This window comes from Gossypium arboreum, chromosome 4 (genome assembly GCF_025698485.1).
Source record: "Gossypium arboreum isolate Shixiya-1 chromosome 4, ASM2569848v2, whole genome shotgun sequence".
NCBI lineage: Eukaryota > Viridiplantae > Streptophyta > Magnoliopsida > Malvales > Malvaceae > Gossypium > Gossypium arboreum.
Window position 1 is genome coordinate 15,091,590 of NC_069073.1, and position 23,466 is coordinate 15,115,055.

Below are 23,466 nucleotides of genomic sequence, written 5' to 3' on the forward strand. Positions count from 1 at the left end.
ATCAAGTCTTATCTTTATTCAGTGGGCTTATATTAAATTATCTGTAATCTATATAAGAATGAGCCTGTTGGTTCGAGTGGTAAGGGAGTCAATGGGTTAGAGATTCTGTGTTCGAATCCCTACTTTAGCAAGGATGTTAAATTTTGCTCGAATATTTGTTAAAAGTTTCGGCAGAGTTGGATTTCTGAGGGAGTTATGAGTTAGTGGGTTAGTTGGAGTAAAATTAGGGATTTGGGATATTTTTATTTTTATCCATTGTTTTTCAAAAAAAATTCTTTCTTCTCAGAAAAAAATGACATTAGTTTCACTTTGTTTTCCCCAAACCTATTATTTATCCTATTCTTTTGATTCTTCCTTTTGTTTTGTTTTGATCTGTCGGCAATCTCATTGTTTTGCTTATTCATTTTCCTTGGGTATTCGGTAAGTGGGATTCTAGTAATTTTTAGTTCCAAATTACCGGTTGGAACCTTATTTTCTGTTTTGGCAACAAGAATCGAGTAGAACGAGACTCTCCTCTCACGGAATCGTAGTTGGAATCGCTCAGGGTGATGGGGCAAGTGTTGAGTGCTTGATTTGAACCATTGTCAGTTTTATCGTTTTGGTAAAATTGAGATTTAAGGCTGATGTAGGAGTTCCTTATATTGATTTTAGGTATTGTATGTCTTGGGAGTGTTTTTGGCATCAAATCATACCAAGTCTATACCCGAATCGCAGAAAACGAGACTTTGACAAAAGCTAAAAATTTATTCTGTCAATGCCACACGAGCGTGTGGTCACCCGTGTGGTTGGCCGTATACGAGACACAACCGTGTGATCGATAAAGGTATGGCCATGCATGGGGCACGGCCGTGTGGTGGCCGGAGTGTGGCCGAGTGCGCCACATGGTTTAGGCCAAGTTAGGCATGTGGGGCCACACGGGCAGTCCACACAGGCGTGTGGGTTTTTGGGCAGGCTGTGTGGGCCACACGAGCTAGGCCAATCCGGGAATGTAGCCCATACGGGCATGTGGACCCATATTTTTGTAATTTTCCCTAAGGTCGCATGAGGGTTAATTAAACCCTAATTTATATGTTATGATATTCTGATAGATTGATCTGAGCAGGATACTAAATGTATACCTAACTATACTATTATATGTATATCTGATATTTGTATATATGCATGTTGAGCATGTTAAATTTGTTTTTATTTGTATCTGATATCTGCATCTGTTATTGGGGTGGGACATGTATATGAGGAGAAAGTATTCTGTTCGGCGTTAATCACCTATATTCTTGCAGCTTGGTTGCATATCTTCTGAGATGTTTCTTAATTGCACAACTTGGTGTGATGGGATTGTTAGAGTTGGTGTGTAGAGGATGGGGGTAGGACTTTCTGTATCTGAATTTTTTATCTGAATTTAAATCTGAAATAGAATCTGTATCTGTATCTGACTGTACATATGATTCTATATGTATTGCATGTTTATTTCTATTGGGTTACACACCGAGTTTACGTAAACTCACATCTGTTTGTCTATTTCTATTCAGGTAATCCACATACTTAGACAGGTCGGTCGTGGCAGAGGCTCCGCGGTGACCACATGATCGAGAATAATTTTACTTAGTGAATTATAATTTAATTTATAATTCTGGTTTTATTTGAGAGTTTATAATTTTTGGAACTCTCTCTAGACTGCTAGTTTTACTTTGGTTTAAGTGTGTTTTTAACTCTTTCATTGTGATGCATGACGAAAAATATGATTTACGAAAATAGATATTTTTCTAAAAACACGAACTGGATTTCTAAATCATAACGATTTTAAGACTTCCGCTGTAAATTATGTTTTGGCAAACAAACGAATATGAACTATTGAACTTGAATGATTTAACGAGATGACTTTGTTTTCAAAACCCTACTTTATGACATTTCTAGATTCGACCATAAAGTCTAGACCGAGTTTGGAGTGTTATATTTAGCGGTATCAGAGCCAGGTTGTAAAACTTGGGCAGTAAATTTTGGGCCCCAAAATTGTAATTAAAAAAGAATCGATTTTTAAATAATTTGAATAAATTGAGATAGTATGTGGTATACTGAGTCTCTCGCGTCGATCCTGTAAGTATTTCTGAAACTTAGATAAAAATACTCTAAAATACTATAGATAGTACATTTTGAAACTGTACTGGGTTAGCTAGAGACTGAAACCTTTAAAAGCAATTCTGAACTTCTTATAATTTATGCATAAAACATCTGCTAATAAATACTGGAACTGATGCATAAAATTTTATAATATAGAAAAAACTTAAATTATACAATTAGCGTTCATAGAACTCGCGGACGTGATATTTGTGGCCCTGGAAAAGGCCGTAGGAGGCTCAAGCTGAGTCTTCCTCTTTAAGCAATATGTCAAAGTTAGATACGAGTGAGACACCAGTTTCGCCTGCTACTGAGACTAGGTTTCAAAGTCACTCGGCTAGGAATGACGCACTGTCCCAAGCCATGTTGAGAATTTTGGAGAGGGTTGCTGGACCCCATCTTGGAGCTGGGGGTCGAGGGTCGGTAACTGAACGACTCCTGTCTAATGGTGCTGAGTTGTTTAGGAGTGTCACTAGAGTCGCCCATAATATGGCCCAGTATTGGTTGGAGGTCACCGAGAGGATCATGAATGATCTAGACTGTACTCTCGAGTAGAAACTGAAGGGTGCAGTCTCTTTGCTTCGCAATGAGGCTTATCAGTGGTGGTTGACAGTTGATGAGGGTACTCAGCTTAATCGTCTAAACTGGGATTTTTTTAATACCACCTTTCAGAGTAAATATGTAGGGGCAACCTATGTGGATGCTCGCAGGCACGAGGTCATGAATCTCACGTAGGGCGACAGATTTATGGCCGAGTTTTTGAGGTTGAGTCGTTACACTCAAGGTATGGTGGTGTCTAATTATAAAAAGTGCGTTCGATTTGAGGATGGCTTAAGGGATAACTTAAGGGTACTAATTGCTCCACAGAGGGAGAGGGAGTTTACAGTTCTGGTAGAGAAGGAAAATATCACCAAGGATGTTAAGGGCGTGAAGCGTCAGAATAGAGACCGAGAGAGGGGTAAGAACAAAAGGGATTCAGAGCCTTCTAGTTCTGTTCAAAGGCCTAAGAAAAAGGTTTGACCTGATAGGCCAGTTAGAGTGGGGGCTCTTGTTGCTCCTATTGAGATTCAGTTGTATGGAGATTGTGGTAGGCATCATTCCAGCGAGTAATGGAGGAGGATTAGGGCTTGCTTGAGGTGTGGATCCTTGGAGTACCGTATTAGAAAGTATCCACAACGGGCAGATTAGATGCAAGTTTCGAGACCGAGTTCTGTGCAGCCTCAGAGGGCAATTAGGCAGCCACCTAGGGCCGTGGACCGGCTAGGGGTGGTAATGGTTTGGGTCGAGGGCAGAGAGCAACAGGCAGAAGTGTTGGTCAGACTGAGGCGAGTCAGTCTGTATTGGTTTATCCTGCAGGACACCGAGAGGATAGAGATGCTCTAGACGTTATCACCGATACATTCTTTATATTTGTTGTACCTTATACGGCTCTGATAGACATAGGTTCTACGCACTCCTATGTAGCCAGTACTGTATCTGAAACCCTGAGATTTCTATTAATAGCATTGTTAGTGAGGATACTGCACTGAGTTCGTTGGGGTAGTCTGTTCAGGTTAGTAAACTTTGTAGGTATGTTCCACTAGAGGTGCAAGGGGCGATATTTCTGGCAGATCTGATGGAGCTTTCATTTGAGGAATTTGACTTGATCCTGGATATGGATTGGTTGGTTAAGCATTGAGTTAGTTTCGCGACTAAGAGGGTCATTTTGAGAACTGAGAATGATAATGAAGTGATTATGATCGGTGAGCGTTGAGATTATCTGTCTAATGTGACCTCCGCGCTTATGGCTAAGAAATTGGTTCAGAAAAGATTTGAGGCCTATTTGGCTTATGTCAGTGTTCCTATTTCTAAGGACTCTTCTGTTAGAGATATCAGAATATTCGGATGTCTTTCCTGAGGAGTTACTGGGTTTACCTCCTAATCGGGAAGTTGAGTTCGGAATTGAGCTTCTATCGGGTATAGCTCTAGTATCTATCGGTCCATACCGTATGGCACCGAAGGAGCTTACAGAGCTTAAAGTTCAACTGCAAGAGCTTCTGGATCGTGGTTTCATCCATCCTAGTGAGTCTCCGTTGGGAGCACCAGTTCTGTTTGTTAAGAAGAAGGATGAGACCATAAGGATGTGCATCGATTATCGGCAGTTAAACAAGTTGACTGTGAAGAATAAGTATCTGCTTCCGAGGATCGATGACTTGTTTGGTCAGTTTCGAGGGGTTTTGATGTTTCCAAAAATTATTCTTCGTTTTGGCTATCATCAGTTAAGGGATAAGGAGGTGGATGTTCATAAGACTGCATTTACAACTCGTTATGGAAATTATGAGTTCCTAGTGATGCCTTTTGGTCTACCGAATGCTTCAGTGGCATTCATGGATTTGATGAATCGAGTGTTTCAGCCATATTTGGATCAGTTCATCATGGTCTTTATCGATGATATTCTGGTATCCTTTAAGACTGAGGATGAACATGATGAGCATCTTAGAGTAGTGCTTAAGATTCTACGTAAGAAACAGCTTTACACTAAGTTCAGCAAGTGTGAGTTCTGGTTGCATAAAGTGACTTTTCTGGGGTATGTGGTTTCTGTTGAGGGGATCCGGGTTGATCCGAGAAAGATAGAGGCTGTGCTTGATTGGAAACAGCCTAAGAACGTGTCTAAAATCTGTAGTTTTCTAGGCCTGGCAGGTTATTATTGGCAGTTTATTGAGGGGCTCTCTCTGATCACAACTCTGTTGACTAAGTTTTTGCGTAATGAAGTTCCTTTCTTTTAGACTGATACGCAAACAATCGAGCTTTGAGAAGTTCAAGTCTGTTCTGACTCAGGCTCCTATTCTGATACAGCCTAAAGTCGATAAAGAGTTTGTGGTCTATAGTGATGCACCACAGGTCGGATTAGGATGTGCACTGATACAAGATGGAAAGGTTGTGGTTTATGCATCCTGTCAGCTTAAGACACATGAGGAAAATTATCTGACGCATGATCTCGAGTTGGCTACAGTAGTTTTTGCATTGAAAATCTAGAGGCACTATCTGTATGATGAGAGTTGTATCATTTACACAGATCACAAGAGTTTCAAGTACCTCATTATTTGGAAGAAGTTGAATCTTAGGCAGCGCCGATGGATTGAATTGCTCAAGGATTATGACTGCACGATAGTGTATCATCCTAGTAATATCAATGTGGTGGCCGATGCTCTAAGTCGTAGAGCGAAGATTGATCTGAGAGGGATGTTTACTCGTTTTAGTCTGTTCGATAATGGGAGTTTGCTAGCCGAGTTGCAAGTTAATTTGGCTTGGATTGATTAAATTCAAGATAAATAGTTGGGGAATGAGTCTCTAGGTTTGCGGTTTCGTCAAGTTAAGAGTGGTAGTACTTCTGATTTTGGGTTGAATAACTATGGTGTTTTGTGTTTTTTAGGTCAGATCTGCGTGCCGAAAGGTTTTGATTTGAGGCAGTCGATTCTAAGGGAGGTGCATAGTAGCCCTTATGCTGTGCATCCTGGTGGTAATAAGATGAACCGAGATTTCCATGAGTTGTACCGGTGGCCAGGTTTGAAACGTGAGGTTACAGATTTTGTTGTTCAATGTTTAACATACCAACAAGTTTAGACTGAGCACCAGTTGCCTTCAGGTTTATTATAGCCAGTTAAAGTTCCTTTATGGAAATAAGAGCGAGCGACGATGGACTTTATTAGTGGGTTGCCCTTGACACTCACTGAGAAAGATGCTTGTCGATTGACCAAGTCTGCTCATTTTATTCTGGTTCGGATGGACTACTTTTTATATCTCTAAGATTGCAAGACTGTAGAGGTTCCTGTTTTGATTTTTTTTATAGAGATCCTCGCTTTACATCGCGATTTTGGAAGAAATTGCAGGAGGCTCTAAGTTCGAGATTAGGCTTCAGTACTGCATTCCATCCTCAGACCAATGTTCAATCTGAGAGGGTGATTTCGATACTAGAGGATGTTTTTCGGAGTTGTGTGATGGATTTCTGAGGTAGTTGGGAGGATTATCTGCCGCTGGCTGATTTCATCTATAATAACAATTTCCAGGCTAGCATTCAGATGGCATCTTACGAGGCTCTATATGGTCGTAAGTGCCGTACTTCGCTATGTTTGGCTAAGTTGAGTGAACATTGGGTTCTGGGTCCTGAGTTGGTTTCTGAGACTGAAGAAAAGGTTAGACTGATTCGGGATCGTCTGAAGGCAAAATCTGACAGGAAAAAGTCTTATGCGAATCTAAAGATGAGAGATATTTAGTACTCTGTGGGGGAGTTCGTGTTTCTTAAGGTTTATCCATGGAAGAAAGTTCTGAGATTCGGTCGTAAGGGCAAGTTAAGCCCTAGATTTATTTAGCCGTATCGGATTCTGAAGCGTGTGGGGTTGGTTGCTTATCAGCTGGAGCTACCACCAAAGCTGAACCATATTCACGATGTGTTTCACATTTCGATGTTGAGGCGGCATCAGTCTAATCCAACTCACGTTGTCTCTGTTAAGGAGAATGAGGTTAAATCAAACTTGACTTTTGAGGAGGAACCAGTTCAGATTTTGGATCGAGATGTTAAAGTTCTGAGAAGGAAGTCCATTCCTTTAGTGAAGGTTCTGTGGCAGAATCATGGAACTGGGGAAGTCACGTGAGAACCTGAAGACTCGATGCATCAGCAGTATCCTCATCTATTTTGATCAGGTAAATTTCGAGGTCAAAATTTTAGAGGGTATAATTGTAACGCCCTTAATAATTTGTTTTTGTTTCTATAAAATCTAACACAAATATTTGTTTGTTTCAGTGGTTAAGTGTTCTGGGTATGTGTAAGAGGTCTTGGGTTCTAGTCTCACATTTGCTAAATTTTGTGATTTTTGGAATCAAGCCTTATCTTTATTCAGTTGGCTTATATTAAATTATCTGTAATCCATATCAGAATGAGCCTGTTGGTTTGAGTGGTAAGGGAGTCAATGGGTTGGAGGTTCTGTGTTCGAATCCCTGCGCTAGCAAAAATGTTAAATTTTGCTCGAATATCTGTTAAGAGTTTCGGTGGAGCTGGATTTCTGAGGAAGTTATGAGTTAGTGGGTTAGTGGTAGTAAAATTAAGGATTTGGGATATTTTTATTTTTATCCATTGTTTTTCAAAAAAAAAAAATTCTTCCTAGAAAAAAAACTAACGTTAGTTTCACTTTGTTTTCCCCAAACCTTTTGGTTATCCTATTCTTTTGATTCTTCCTTCTGTTTTGTTTTGATCTGTCAGCAATCTCATTGTTTTGATTCTCTGTTTTCATTGGGTATTTGGTAAGTGGGATTCTAGTAATTGTTAGAAGTGTTCGTTTCCTAAATTACAAGTTGGAACATTATTTTTTGTTTTGGCAACAAGAAATTGAGTTGAACGAGACACTCCTCTCGCAAAATTATAGTCAGAATAACTCGGGGCGGTAGGGTAAGTGTTGAGTGTTTGATTTGGACTATTTTCGGTTTCATCGTTTTGGTAAAACTGAGGTTTAAGACTAATGTAGGAGTTTCTTATGTCGATTTTAGGTATTGTGTGGCTTAGGAGTGTTTTTGGCATCAAATCATACTAGGTGTGTACCCAAATCGCAGAATATGATACTTCACCAAAGGCCAAAAAATTATTCTGTTGACACCATATGGGTGTATGGTCACTCGTATGGTTGGCCGTATGCCAGACACAGCCATGTGATCGATAAAGGCATGGTCGTATGCAGGGCACGGTCATGTGGTGGCTGGAGTTTGGCTGTGTGAGCCACACGAGTTAGGCCAAGTTGGGCGTATGGGCCCACATGGGCAATCCATATTGGCGTATGGGTTTTTAGGCCAGGCCATGTGAGCCACACGGGCTAGGCCAATCTGGGCGTATGTACCATACGGGCATGTTGGCCCATATTTCCGTAATTTTTCCTAAGGTCGTACGAGTCACTCTGATTGACTGTGGGGCTACTGTAGGGTCGATAAAGGCTAATTAAACCATAATTTGTATGCTACGATGTTCTAATAGACTGATCTGAGTTGGATACTAAATGTATGCCTGATTATACTATCATACATAAATCTAATATCTGTATATATGAATATTGAGCATGTTAAATCTATTATATCTGTACCTGATATTAATATCTGTTATTGGGGTGGGGTATGTATCTGAGGAGAAGGAATTCTGTTTGGCGTTAATCGCCTATATTCTGGCAGCTTGGCTGCATATATTCTGATATGTGTTTTAATGGCACAACGTGGTGTGTAGGGATGGGTGATTGTTTTTAACTCCACATGGTGTGATGGGATGGTCGGAGTTGGTGTGCAGAAGATGGGGTAGGACTTTGCGTATCTAAATCTAAATCTGTTATCTGAATCTGAAATAGAACTTGTATCTGTATCTAACTGTGCATATGATTCTGTATGAATTGCATGTCTATTTTTGTTGGGTTACACACTAAGTTTACGTAAACTCACCTCTGTTTGTTTGTTTCTGTTCAGGTAATCTACAGACTTGACAGGTCAGTGTGGCGGAGGCTCAACAGTGACCACATGATCGAGAACTATTTTACTTAGAAAATTATGATTTAATTTTTAAGTCTAGTTTTATTTGAGAGTTTGTAATTTTTGGAACTCTCTCCGGACTGTTGGTTTTACTTTGTCTTTGGGTGTGTTTTTAACTCTTTCATTGCGATTCTTGATGGAAAATACGATTTTATGAAAATAGAGGTTTTCCTAAAAACACAAACTGAATTTCCAAATCATAACGGTTTTAAGACTTCCGCTGTAAATTATGTTTTGGCAAACAAACGAATATGAACTATTGAACTTGAATGATTTGACGAGATGAGTTTGATTTCAAAACCCTACCTTGTGACTTTTCCGGATTCGGCCATAAAGTCTAAGCCAAAATTGAAAGTCTTAAGAAGCTTTATTACACCCTATAACATTGGTGAATCTTACTTTGGTAAAGTTTTGTGTGATTTAGGAGCAAGTATCAACTTGATGCCAAAGTCTATTTTCATGATGTTAGGGATAGGTGAAGTAAGACCTACAACTATGACGCTTCAGCTAGCGGATCGATCTCTAACATATCCTGAAGGAAAGATCGAGGATTTCATTGTCTTAGATTTGGTAAGAGTCAATAAGTTTATTTTACCTGTTGATTTCATTGTCTTAGACTTTGAAGTAGCTAAGGAAGAGCCGGTCATCCTTAGGAGACCTTTCATAGCCATGGGAAGAACATTAATTGATGTGCAGAAAGGTGAGCTCACGATACGAGTTCAAGACGATCAGGTAACCTTTAACATTATTAAAACGATGAAATTTTTCGATCCAGCTGAAGAGTGTTCAGTTATGGAAGAGATAGAAACCTTGGTTTCTATGGCAAACAATTTTGAAGAAGATCCACTGGAGAAAGCCTTAGATCTTAACCCTTTGGAGGATGAAGAATGTGAAGAAAACATGGCTTTGATGGAAGCCAATCTGATAAATTTCATTCAATCCATATTGTTTGAACTATTGGAGTTGAAAGTCAGAGAATTTGTATAACCCAAGTTGTCAATCGAAGGACCACCTAAACTCAAACTAAATGTACTTTCTTCCTATTTGAAATACATTTATTTAGGTGACTATTCTACTTTACCTGTGATTATTTCAACAAAACTGATGAAAGATCAAGATGAGCAACTAATTGTTGTTCTAAAGAAACTTAAGAAAGCAATTAGTTGGACCATAGCTGATATTCGAGGTATAAGCCTTTCTTTTTGCATGCATAAAATTATTCTGGAAGAAAGTGAAAAAGCTCAAATTGATGGGCAAAGGAGGCTCAATCCTATTATGAAAGAAGTTGTGAGAAAGGAAGGGATCATATGGTTAGATTCAGGAATCATCTATCCTATTTCAGATAGTTCTTGGGTAAGTCTGGCTCAATGTGTGCCGAAAAAATATGGAATCACGATTGTTAAAAATGAGCGTAACTATTTAATTCCAACGAGAACTGTTACCAGTTGGAGAATCTGTATTGATTACAAAAAAGTGAACGAAGCCACTCGGAAGGACCATTTTTCGTTGCCTTTTATAAATCAGATGTTAGATTGACTGATAGGTAATTAATTCTATTATTTTTTAGATGGCTATTCGGGATGTAACCAAATAGTTGTAGCCCCGAAGGACCAACATAAAACAACCTTTACTTGTCCATACGGTACGCTTGCTTTTAGGCGAATTCCTTTTCGTTTATGCAATGCACTTGCAACATTTCAATGATGCATGATGGCAATAGTCACTGATATAGTTGACAATTTTGTTGAGGTTTTCATGAATAATTTTTCTATTTTTGGTAACACTTATGATATTTGTTTGAGTAATTTGGCTAAGGTACTAAAGTGATGCGAAGAGACGAATCCTTAACTAGGAAAAATTCTATTTTATGGTTAAGGAAGGGATTGTCTCAGGGCATAAAATCTCAAAGAGAGGGATTGAAGTCGATAAAGCAAAGGTGGACGTAATTGAAAGATTACCGGACCCAATGAATATGAAAGGAGTCAGAAGTTTCTTAGGCCATGCCGGTTTTTACCAAAGTTTTATTAAAGATTTCTCGAAAATTTCTAAACCATTGTGTTTGTTGTTAGAGAAAGATACATTGTTTGATTTCAACAAAGCATGTTTGGAAGCTTTTGAAGATCTGAAAAAAGGGTTAATCTCAGCCCCAATAATCGTTACACCTGATTGGAACAGACCTTTTAAGTTGATGTACGATGCAAGTAATTATGTTGTTGGAGCTGTGATGGGTCAAAAAAGAAACAAAATGTTTCACCCTATTTACTACGCAAGTAGAACTTTGACGGGAGCCTAACTCAATTATACGGTAACCAAAAAGGAACTCTTTGTAATAGTTTTTGCTTTTGAAAAATTTCGCTCATATCTTATAGGTACCAAAGTTATAGTATTTACTGACCATTCGACCATTAAATACTTGCTCACGAAGAAAGATGTAAAATTGAGGCTAATTCGTTGGATACTATTACTTCAAGAAGTTGACCTTAAGATCTAAGATAGAAAAGGTGTAAAAAATCAAATAGTTGATCATCTGTCGAGGTTGGAACAAGATGAGGTAACTCAATTATGTGTGCCTATAACCGAGAATTTCCCAAATGAGACTTATTTGAGGTAAATCGAATTCATGAAACACCTTGTTTTGCTGATTTTGCCAATTATCTTGCATTTGGAATAATTCCTCGAGAAATGATATACCAACAAAGGAAAAAATTCCTTCATGATAGTCGGTATTATTTTTGGAAGGATTCATTTCTGTTTAAACAGTGTGTATATAATATAATCAGAAAGTGTGTAGCTGAAAGTGAGATTGCTGAAATCATGTATCATTGCCATTCATCTCCAAGTGGGGGACACTTTGGGGGTTCACGTACTATAGCAAAGATTTTACAAGCAGGTTTCTTTTGGCCTACGCTATTTAAAAATGCTTATGCTTATGTGAAGAACTGTGATAAATGACAAAAGACTGTGAATATATCAAGAAGGAATAAGATGCCCTTAACAAACATTTTGGAGATTGAATTATTCGACGTATGGGGTATTAACTTTTTAGGCCCGTTTCCTTATTCGTATGGGAACAAATACATCTTAGTTGCTATAGACTATGTATCCAAGTGGGTTGAAGCTGAAGCATACCCTACAAATGATGCTAAGGTAGTCATGTAATTCTTACATAAGCATGTGTTTACACGATTTGGGACACCAAGAGCTATTATTAGTGATCAAGGTTCACACTTTGTGAACAAATGGCTTAAGTGGTTACTTGACAAATATGATGTGAAGCACAAGATTGTTACTGCCTATCACCCCCAGTCCAATGGGCAAGTTGAGAGGGTGAACTGTGAAATCAAAGGTATCCTTGAAAAGGTAGTACGCCCTAATGGAAAAGATTGGTCTCGAAGGCTCGATGATGCATTATGGGCCTATCGAACAGCATTTAAGACACCGTCAGGAATGACTCCTTATCAGTTTCTTTTTGGGAAGGCATGTCATTTACCATTAAAGTTGGAGAATAAAGCTCACTAGGCCTTGAAGCAATTGAACTTTGATTTTAAGCAAGCCGGTGAGAGAAGGATGTTACAATTGGATGTGTTGGAAGAGTTGAAGTTGTTTTCCTATGAGAATGCCAAAATGTATAAAGAAAAATCAAAGAGATGGCATGATAGTCATATACAACCTTGCTAGTTTAAAGAAGGTTAAAAGGTTTTGTTGTTTAATTCAATGATGAAATTATTTCTTGGGAAGCTTAATCTCGATAGAAAGGACCCTATACCATCTATCGAGTGTATCCTTATGGAACTGTTGAATTATACGATAATCACGGAGGTACGTTTAAAGTTAATGGTCAATGTCTCAAACATTATTGGGATGGTGAAGTTGAGCGAGTTGAATCCTCATTCAAATTAACAGATATTTGATTTTTCATGAACTTGTTTTGTAAATAAACAAATAGTTAGAATTTATTTTCTTAATTTAGTACATTTAATTAATTCTATCTAAGGAGATTAAAACTTAAGCGGGACCGCTGTGACCCCTCCAACCTTTCCTGGGAATTAATTTAATGTAATTTATTGAGAAGAAATTTTCTAATTGAGATTTAAATTTTTAAGTTTAATTTGTTTTGTTTAAATTTTTAATTTTTAAAGAGGGTCCAATTTGGCCCAAGTGCTAATCATTTTTTTTCTCTTGAGTAAGCTTGAAAATACAGCCTGAATTTGAGGCCCAATACAGCATAAGTGAGGGAAAAATCCATACCTATTGTCGCCACTCCCATTACTAGGCCCACTGTTAATAAAAGAAACTGTATCTACTACGACATCTACCTCTCCTGTTTCTCAATCAGTTCCTGAAGTGCTTCAAGGTACAGAGCTTGATTGAACTGGTAAGTTATCTGTTGTTAATACTTCGTAAATATAGTGTGGAAGAATTGAGAATTATAGTTGAAGATGGTCTTGAAAGAACTGAAATCTGGTTAGAGAATATTATCGGGATTGTAAATGAATTGTTCTGTTCACCGATTAAATGTTAGAAAGGTATGATATTTATGTTAAAAAAAATTTAGCTTGCCAGTGGTGGAAAATACTTATTTCTGTTGTGATTAAGAAAGGGTTATTTAGAAATTTTCTGAGATGAGTTCTGAAGGAAATATATATATATCAGTCAGAGATTTCTTGATCAGAAATGTACAGAATTCTTGAAGCTTAAACAGGATCATATGATCGTAACTGTGTATGAAGGGAATTTGTTTGATTGAATAAGTATAGCAGAGGGTGTATTCCGATAGAAACTGTATGATACAAATGGTTTAAAGATGGTTTAAATGAAGACAAAAGCTAAAGAATATAGAATAAGGAATGGAATATTTGTTAGACATGATTCTTCTGATTATTATTTTAGAGATTGCTTGAAGAAGAGTTGAAAAAGATATTATTCATAATTCAAAACCAAGCAACACAGTTATCAGAGACAGACTACCCTGTAACTTCGGAAATACAAGTGACAGTCAAGGTGTGACAAAGGACTTCACTACAAAATCTGGAGCATGAACATCAGTCAGGACATGTGTTGAACGTATATAAGAAGATATTTCTCTACCGGATGTCATTACAGGTATTTCCTTCTTTATCGACACTGATATGATTATTTTAAATTAATCTTGAATTGACTTGTTTATATGATTGCATGAATCCAGTGTCTATTAAAGATTTGTCTGTTGAGTTCGCTAAGTGTTTGGTTGAAGTATCACATTTTTCCGGATCAGTATTTATTTGTTTAAAAAAAAATCTGCATGAACTATCTAATAATGATATTAAGGTACTGTTTTCTGATCGATTTGATGTTATTATTGTTCAATGTGATTCTGAGAATGGAATGGTTAATTTTGCATGATGTTTCTGATAAATTATAAGCAGAAGTATAATATGTTGCAAGATCAAGATGATGAAATGTTTGTTTTGAACAAGAGAAGATTGAATGATTTGTTTATTGTGATATTAATTATGTGAACACAGAAGTATGCCAGAAAAGAGGTTATGGTACTTAATTTGCTTATATATTGGATATTGAAGTATCTAAGTTAAAGTTTAAATCAGTGGCAATTCTAATGTGTTTATCTGAATTACTATTGGTTAAAGAAGCTAAATTTGCTATAGATTTTGTGCTTGAAATGATATCGAAAAGTATATCTGAAATCAGGGTTTTCTGGGACTAATCGGTTATTACCAGAATTTGAAAAAGAATCTATAGATGATATGGTTACTACAAAATGATGTGGAAATTGGAATGATTTGATAAACTTCAATAAGATTCTGATTAATTGGAAGTTCCGTTAACTGAAGTATTAGTTCTGGTTCAGTCTGAAATTCGGTAAAGAAATTTGTAATTTACAGGGATAGTAGTGTTTTGGTGCAAGAAAATGAACTGATGGTTTACGTTTTCAGAAATAATCATATGAAAAGAATTAACTGATACATGATTTGGAAGTGATAGTTATTGTCCTTGCATTAAAAGAACATGATGTGATAATTGATTATCATCCGGAAAATGTAAATGAAGTTATGTGTACTCAGGATTGAAAGTTTTACTTTGTGTTACGAGCTATGAACATCCCAATGTTATTATCTAACGATGGCTCAAGTGTAGTTGAGATAGAGGTTAAACTGACTTTTCTACAGTAGGTCTGCAAAACTCAGAAATGTGGTAACGAGTTACTGGTTATATGGGTGTAGAATACAAATGACTTTTGATTGAAAATTTCAGATTGAAGTTGATAATTGTCTGCTATTTAGAAATAGAAGCTGTACTGAAGAATTCAGATCTTAGACAAAAGAATTTGCATGAAATCTATAGCAGTACTATGTCTATGCATTTTGGAAGAAATAAGATGTATAGTGATTTGAAGCAGATGTGCTGATGACTGGAAATGAAAAGCGATATTTTGAACTTGTAAATAAATGTTTGTATGTCAACAATATAGAACTGAACCTCAGATACTGATACCTTTAGAACTGTTACAGCCAGTGATGATATCAGAATGGAAATAGGATAGAGTTTCTATGGGTTTGAATTGGAATTATCTCGATCTTCGAAAAAAAAGACGGTATTTGAATAATCGTCGAAGGTATGGCAAAGTCTGCATATTCTATTCAGGTATGAATAAATTTCTTACTTAATAATTGTCTGAAATATAGGTTTCTGAGTTACATGGTATGGTGGTTTCTATTATTTCTGATTGAGATACGTGGTTTATACTCTAATTATAAAACAAGTACAAGAAGTTCTGGGTATATGATAACAGTTTTCAGCACTGTATGAGGTTCTGAATGATTATGAGTGTAAAACTGCATGGAATCGATTGAATACAGTGAGAAAAAGAATATGCGGAGCTGTTTGATTCGTGAAATTGAAGAAAAGTGGAAGTGATTCGAGATAGACTGAAAGCAGTTTTGACAGACAGAAATCATATATAGACTTGAAACATTGGAATATTGAGTATTTTGTTAGTGATATGGTATTTCTTAAAGATTCACCTTGGAAGAAAATTTTGAAGATCAGGTTGAAAGAGAAATTGAGTTCTTGTTTTGTTGGGCTATGTGAAGTTGTAGAAAAGTCGGACCGGTAAAATATTGTTTGGTTTTGCTTCTGAAGTTACAGAAAGTTTATGATAATTTTTCATGATTTGAAGCTCAGAAGATGATATAGATCAGATCTCTTGCATGTTATATCGACAAAGGATATTTAGATTTAATGTAATCTATAGTATGAAAAAAAGTCGGTTGAGATACTAGCCTGAGTGGTAATGTCATAATATTGAGGAAGCAATACGGGAACCGAGAGAAACAGTGAGATCACTGAACCCCCACCTCTCTTTTAGGTAAATTTCGAGGACGAAATTTATTAAGGGGGGAGAATTGTAATGACCTGAATTTTACCGATGTCGAAAAAGTGTATTTTCGGGTCTTTATTTCGAAGTGGATTCAGAATATTTATTTAAAAATATTTACTAAGTAAAATGAGTGGTTAATTAGAGTTTAATTAAGTGAATTTAATTTAATTAAGAATAATTGGATAAAATGATTAAATTGAATGAAGTGTGAAATTTTAATTATAGAATAAAGAAAATTAAAAGGACTAAATAAACAAATAAACCAAAAAGAGTGCCAAGTATATGGAAAAATAAAATACAAGTATAATAAATATAATACACACATTTGTAATACATATATGTATTTGCTTATTATTTAAGTAAATATTAATGCATTTATTATTATTAAATTAATATTATATGATAAATAAATAAAAGTTGACAAATGTATGGTATGTATAGTGACATGTGTGATACTACTATACATACATTTATAAAATACATGTATATTTACTTATTATATAAGTATATTATTAAATTATATATTATTATTAAGTAAAAGATATTTATATAATAAATAGATTAGTGAAAGACAAGTGTGATATATAATGGATACAAATGCTAAAAGAATATTTGTTATTAAATAGATTTTATAATGGATAATTATTAAGTTATTATATATATATATATATATATATAATGGTTTAATGAAAAAAAGAAAGAAAAGAATAGAAATAGAAACAGAATAGACAAAACGAAAAGCAGGGAAAGAAAGAAAGAAAGGAGAAAATAAAAGAAAGGGAAAATTGAGGTTTAAATAGGTATGTCAATTTAGCCATTTTACTTAATTTTGATGTTTTAGAAGTTTTGGAATAAGATTTTGATGAAATTAAGTTGATATTTTGAAAGTTACTAGATTTCTAGATAATGTTCATGTTGAGTAAAATGATGAAATAAGGGTTAAATTGATAGAAATTCAAGTTAGAAATGAAATAAGGATTGAATTGTAAAGTAATTCATAAGTTTTATGTTGTAGCGACTAAATTGATGAAATTTAGAAATTAGGAAAATATGCTGGAAATTTAATAGTTAAGTATGAGTTTGGACAAAATTTTAGTAGAAATAAAGTATAAATTAAGATAGAAAAGTAAGTGAATTTAGTTAGGATTAAATTGAAATAAAAAGTAGAAAATCAACATTTTGCACTAAGACTATTTTGGACAGCAGTAGTATTTTATGTTTAAAAAATCACTAAAAATTGTAGAAATTGAATTAGAGGATGAATAAAATATGGAATTAAAGCTTATTAAGTCTAGTTTCTTATAGAAGAAACAGTATAAGCAATTGAATTGTAAATTATGAGATATAATGAATTTTGTGAGACAAGGTCAGAATGAATTTGGGTTCCCCTATTCTGACTTTGGAAAATCACCAAAAATTGGAGAAAAATAATTAGAGGCTTAAATTTATATGTTTAGAATCCATAATGAGTGTATTTTCAGGAGAAATCAACGGGAATATTATCTGAGTTCTGTACTATGAGATAATTAATTTTTAGTGAAGAAGGGTCGAAATTGTCAGACAGCAGAATAAGGGTGAATTTAAAGAATAAACTGTACTTAATGGCTAAACCAAAAATTCTGAAAATTTTATGGTAAGAAGATTTGTGAGTCTACTTTCAGGAAAAATTAGTGGATCTTAATTTAGAATTCTGTAACTCAAGATATAAATTAGTAATGTATTAATGATTATGAATTGTATTAATTTCGTAGTCAATGTGGTACCGGAAATCTCGGCTAAGAAAGGACAAGACAAAGTCAACGGGAGTTAGCTCGAAAATTACGGTTTGTATTTCTATAACCCGAACTTAATATTTAATTATTGAATTTATTATTTATTATGTATGGTAGGTGCATTGATTAAATTATTTGAAATAAAATGAATATTAATTGAAATTGAAGGGTGAATTTAATTAATAATTGTTGTATTTTAATTGAATGTTATGGTAAATAATTAAAGTATGAATTATTGATATTGTGTTTTTATTGAAATGATTTGATTTGAAAATGTGGTGAAATAATTATGCACATGTGTTTATTGTGGAATTTAATTATATGAAAATGAAAAGTGAATTGAATTGTATTGTATTAAATTATGAATTAATGTGAATAATTGAGATATATATATATTGAATTGAATGAAAATGTATGAGATTGTGAAAATGTGTGAATGTATGTAATTATTGGAATGGTATATTAAGGAAAGAATTATTGAATTGAGAAAGTGAATTATAATTGATACTGAACTAAGATAGAAATTATAGTGAAAAGTGAATTAAATACCCTATTAACTAGTCGGGCTAGTCGGATATAGTTGGCATGCCATAGGATATGGAAGAGTACGGGTTTTGCTTACCATCGATCAGCACTTATGTGCCGACTCATCTTATCATATCAAGTATCATATCGATTCAAAGACTTTGTGTGTCGAATAATGTTATCATATCAAGTTATCGATTCAAAGACTTTGTGTGTTGAATATCGTTATCACTATTATTATCATATCGCTTTGGATTTGTTCCGATGAGGTACTCGTGTACCGTATTTCATCGTTATCGTTATTGTTTCGGTTTCAACCGATGAGGCACTATGTACCGCATCGATGTGTTGGTTGGATCCGTATCGGTCTCGAGTCCGAGTCATGTTAATAGGGTAAATAAATGTATAAAATAACCGATTATTTCAATAATTGATCTGTTATCGAATAATTGATCATTATGGATAATAGATCTTATCAATAATCGAATATTATGAATAAATGATCATTCTTGAATAACCGATTGTCCTTGAATAAATGATCATTATCGAATAACTTAATTGCTATCAATATCTCGATTTTACTAAATAATTGATCGTTATCGATAACCGATCAATTGATCGACATCAATAATCGGTTATTATTGAATAATTGATTGTTACCGAATAACCGATCGTTACTGAATAAATAATTATTTTGATTGTTAATGAACATTACTGATTGATTAATTGCTATTGAAATTAATAAATGATTGGAAATTTAAAGTAGACCAAAACATTGGTTAGAAAGTGAATGTTTGAATACTTATTGAGTTTGAATAGTTCGATATATATAAATTAATAAGTTTTATAATTGCTTAAGTGTTCAGATTATAGAAATACCACTGAGTGTATACTCAGTGTACGGTTTGTTTCCGTGCGCAGGTTAAGTTAAGGCTAAACTGTTGAATCAGCATCCCAGGCCGATCTCGAATTCAATGAGGTAAAGTATGTTGAGTACTGATAATGGCATGTACCTAAAATGTTTAATGAGATTCATTTAGGTTGTAAAAGTATTGATGAAATATGTAAATTAGGGTTGGCAACGGTATATAGTATGAATTTTGAAATTTATTAAAAATTCGTAGTGATTCTAAATTAATTCCGAATTGAATTTACTGTTCATATTGGACCGCGAGGGCCCATTAAAGGGACGACATCTTAAAACTAGGATGAGTGTGAATATTTATTTTAATTAATGACCGGAATTGGACTGTACTGACTGGTAATGTCTCGTAACCATGTTCCGGCAACGACGGTATAGGGTTAGGGGACGTTACAAATACTAAAATTATTTAACATATACAACACTTAAAAACTGAATAATTTCTAAAATTTTGACATGGGTCGGGTAGTATTTAATACCGGGATTTCAAAAACATAAAAATTACAAGAAAAATAGATTAAATTGATTAACCAATTGAGCTTTGGACTTTGAAACCCTAATTTCTCATTTCTTTCTTTCCCTTTTTTCTTTTCTTTCTTTTTCTCCCTGTTTCATTTCTATTCTATTTCTTTCTGTTTCTTTTATTTATTATATTTACTTATTATAATATATAATATAATATATATACTTAACAATTAAGATATAATATTATAAAATATATTTTAACTTTAAGTTTTATAAATATCTATCTTATATCGCCTCCTTTATAAGCAATGGCATAATTCTTATTTAGTTCCTTTAATTTTCTTTAATCTATAATTCAACTTTCACCCTTTATGTAATTTAGTCTTTATACTTAATTACTTTTAATTCATGCAAACTCACCTAACAAAAACCTAATTTGTAACGACCCAAAATCCGTGGGCACGGGAAAAGTGTGTTATCGGGCCTCCGTCTTAGTGAAATAAGTTCGAAAATAATTATTAAAAATATTTATGAGCCTAGTAGTGTGTCTAATTAGGTTTTAATTAAGTAAATTTAGCTTAATTTAGAGTAATTAGTAAAAGGATTAAATTGAATAAGGGTAAAAGTTTAATTATAGATTAAAGAAAAACTAGAAGGACTAAAGAGGAAATTAAACCATTTCCTATAGCTGAGGCGGTTTAACGTGGAAAAATATCAAAGATTTTATTGATTAAAATATATATATTTGTTTAATAAATAAGTATATTATATTATATTATATTATATTATATTATATAAAAGAAACAAATGAGTTAAAAAGAAACAGAAATGAAAACGAAACAGAGAAGAAACAGGGGAGAAAGAAGAAAAAGGAAAATTTAGGTTTTAAGGTTCAAAATTAAATTGGTAAGTCAATTTAATCCTTTTCTTGTAATTTTTAAGTTTTTGGAGTCCTAGGACAAATTATGTCATGATTTATATTGAAAATTTGAAAGATAGTAGATTTCTAAACATGAGTTATGTTGAACATATGATAGAATTGGGGGTCTATTTGATAGAAATTTTAATTGGAATTGAATAAAGGATTGAATTGTAAACTAAGCTATAAGTTTTGAGTTTTAGGGATTAAATTGAAATAAATTCGAAATTATGAAAATATGATAAAATTTAAATAGTTAGATGTGGGTTTGACAAGAAATTGAGTAGCAAAGAGGTATAAATTGAGAAAGAAAAATATATAGGTTTAGTTGGGATTAAATTGGAATTAAAGTAATAGTTAGATAAAAATTTCAGCATTTAAATTGTGTTATACTAATAATTGTGAAATTATTTTAATTGTTCGTAGCTAATATTGAGCCTGAAGCATCTGCCCAAAAAGGAAAAGGAAAGATCGTCGAGGATTAAATCCGAAGAAAAAAAAATTCTGGTCTGTATCACTATAACCCAAGCTTTATAATTAATATGTGTTTAATTTAATATGAATGTGTGGTAAGTATCTTACAGTTGGTATTTAATGAACTGATAAAATTTGTGATTGGGTATTAAAATTTAGATTGATACTGAACTGAATTATGGGATACTGAATATTGTTTTGAATACCGAATTGAATTGTGAAATTACTGATTAATGTTACGTATATTGTATTGAATCTGTAAAATTTCTAATGAAGTGAATTATCAGACATCGTGAAAATTGATCAAAATAATAAATTATAATTAATATTATCGAAATGGAAATTGTACTGAAAATGATTTAAATACGGCTAGTCGGATATAGTTGGCATGCCATAGGATATGAAAGAGTACGGGTTTTTGCCGGCCATCGATTAGGCACTTATGTACCGACTCATCGTTATCGTTATCATATCATATCGATTCAACACTTTGTGTGTCGAATATTGTTATCGTTATCGTTATGATTCAACACTTTGTGTGTTGAATATCTTTATTATTCTTATCGCCATCGCTATCGTTATCGATTACTAATTAGGTATCGTATGCCGTTAAGGCACATTGTGCCGTATTGGTGTGTTGGTTGGAACTGTATCCGCCTTGAGTCCGAGTCAAGTTAATAGGGCAAATGAAATAAATCTACCGATAAAACTAAATTTGAATGATATGGCATATGTGAAAGTTGAGAATTGAAATAAAGAAATAAGAATGATATATATATATAATTGAATGATAAAATAAAAGATTTAATTGTTCATTAAGTGATGATGATTGTAACGTAAAAGTATATGTGTGATTTAATGTATTTAATTATAAACTGAAATATAGTGATACCACCGAGTATATGCATACTCAACAGACGGTTGTTTCCGCATGCAGTTGTAGAAGTCAAGCATCGAACCAAAGATCCAAAGCCGTAACCCGACTTCAACAAACTTTGGTGATGTATATTTTCTTTTGGTAATGTGGCATGTACTTAGGATGTGTATAAAGGTTATTATGTTTTGAATATAAATGGTTTAAAATATTAGTATCGCAAGTCTAAAAATTATAATGAAAAAGTTTATCCATTTCAATTTAATTAGTACAATGATAATTTTAATTGATATTATATTGATTAAGTTGATTAGAAAGTATTTAGGATAGAAAATAAATGTGTGAAATAAATTGGTTGAATTGGTTATGTTTGAAATGAATATAGTTTAATTGCAGGAGGTTTTATGTAAAAATAAGCGTAAATGTCATTTAAATTTATAAAAATAAAAATAAATAAATAAAATAAAATAAATAAATAAATAAAATTGGAGTACTTAAACGAGTCCCGTTTCACTTAAATGTATGATTTAGATTTGAATAGTTCACTATAGGAATTTAGTAATTAAATTATGCTATGAATGTTATTTTATTTGTGAATTATTCATAAGTTGTCTGATACGACTGGTAATGCCTCGTAACTTTGTTCCGGCGATGGTTCAGGGTTAGGGGGTGTTACATAATTAACCACACAACTAGCTTCATAAATATTTTTAATAAATATTTACGAGTCTGGTTTATGGTAACGGAGTCTTGAAAATGCATTTCCCGACACCCACAACTATCGAGTCGTTACAAGTTGAGTCGACAAGGTATCATTAAGCTTATTGTATCTATGGTCGAAGTGGAGTCTTTTACCGAGCTTGGTCTGATGAAAGACAAGTTCGAGTCTTCCAAACCCAAAGAGAAGAGTAATGGTGGGGGAGACCATAAGGAAGATGGAAATAGGAACGGTGGCAATGGTAAGAATGGTGGCAAGGGGAAACCACCTAATGGGAATTGAAAGCCCAACAATAGACCTAAGGGGCTAGTGAAATGCTTCATTTGTGATGGTCCACATATGGTGAGGGATTGTACAAAGAAGTCTATGATTTCTGCCATTGAAGGGGATAATGAGCCAGACAAAGCAACGATGAGACTTGGTTCGATTGTGCCTTCTGTTGAAGCTAAGAATGTCAAAGAGAATGAAAAAAAAAGCTAGTGAAGTGCTTCATATGTTGTGGTTTGTATAGAATGTGAGACTGTCCAAAATGATCCAAGATGTTCGCAATCAATAAAGAGAATGAAGTGGAGCCTATTGAGAGTGGGGCTTTATAGCTTAGGTTGATGATACTCAATTTTGCTAAGGTGAAGAGGAACAGCAAATAGAAAAGGTTGATGTATGTGGACATCAACATCACAGGGCGAAGAAGGAGTGCCCTTATTGGTACTGGATAAATAGTTGAAGTGCAATATGTCATCAATAAAACTTCAAGTTCAATTTTAAAT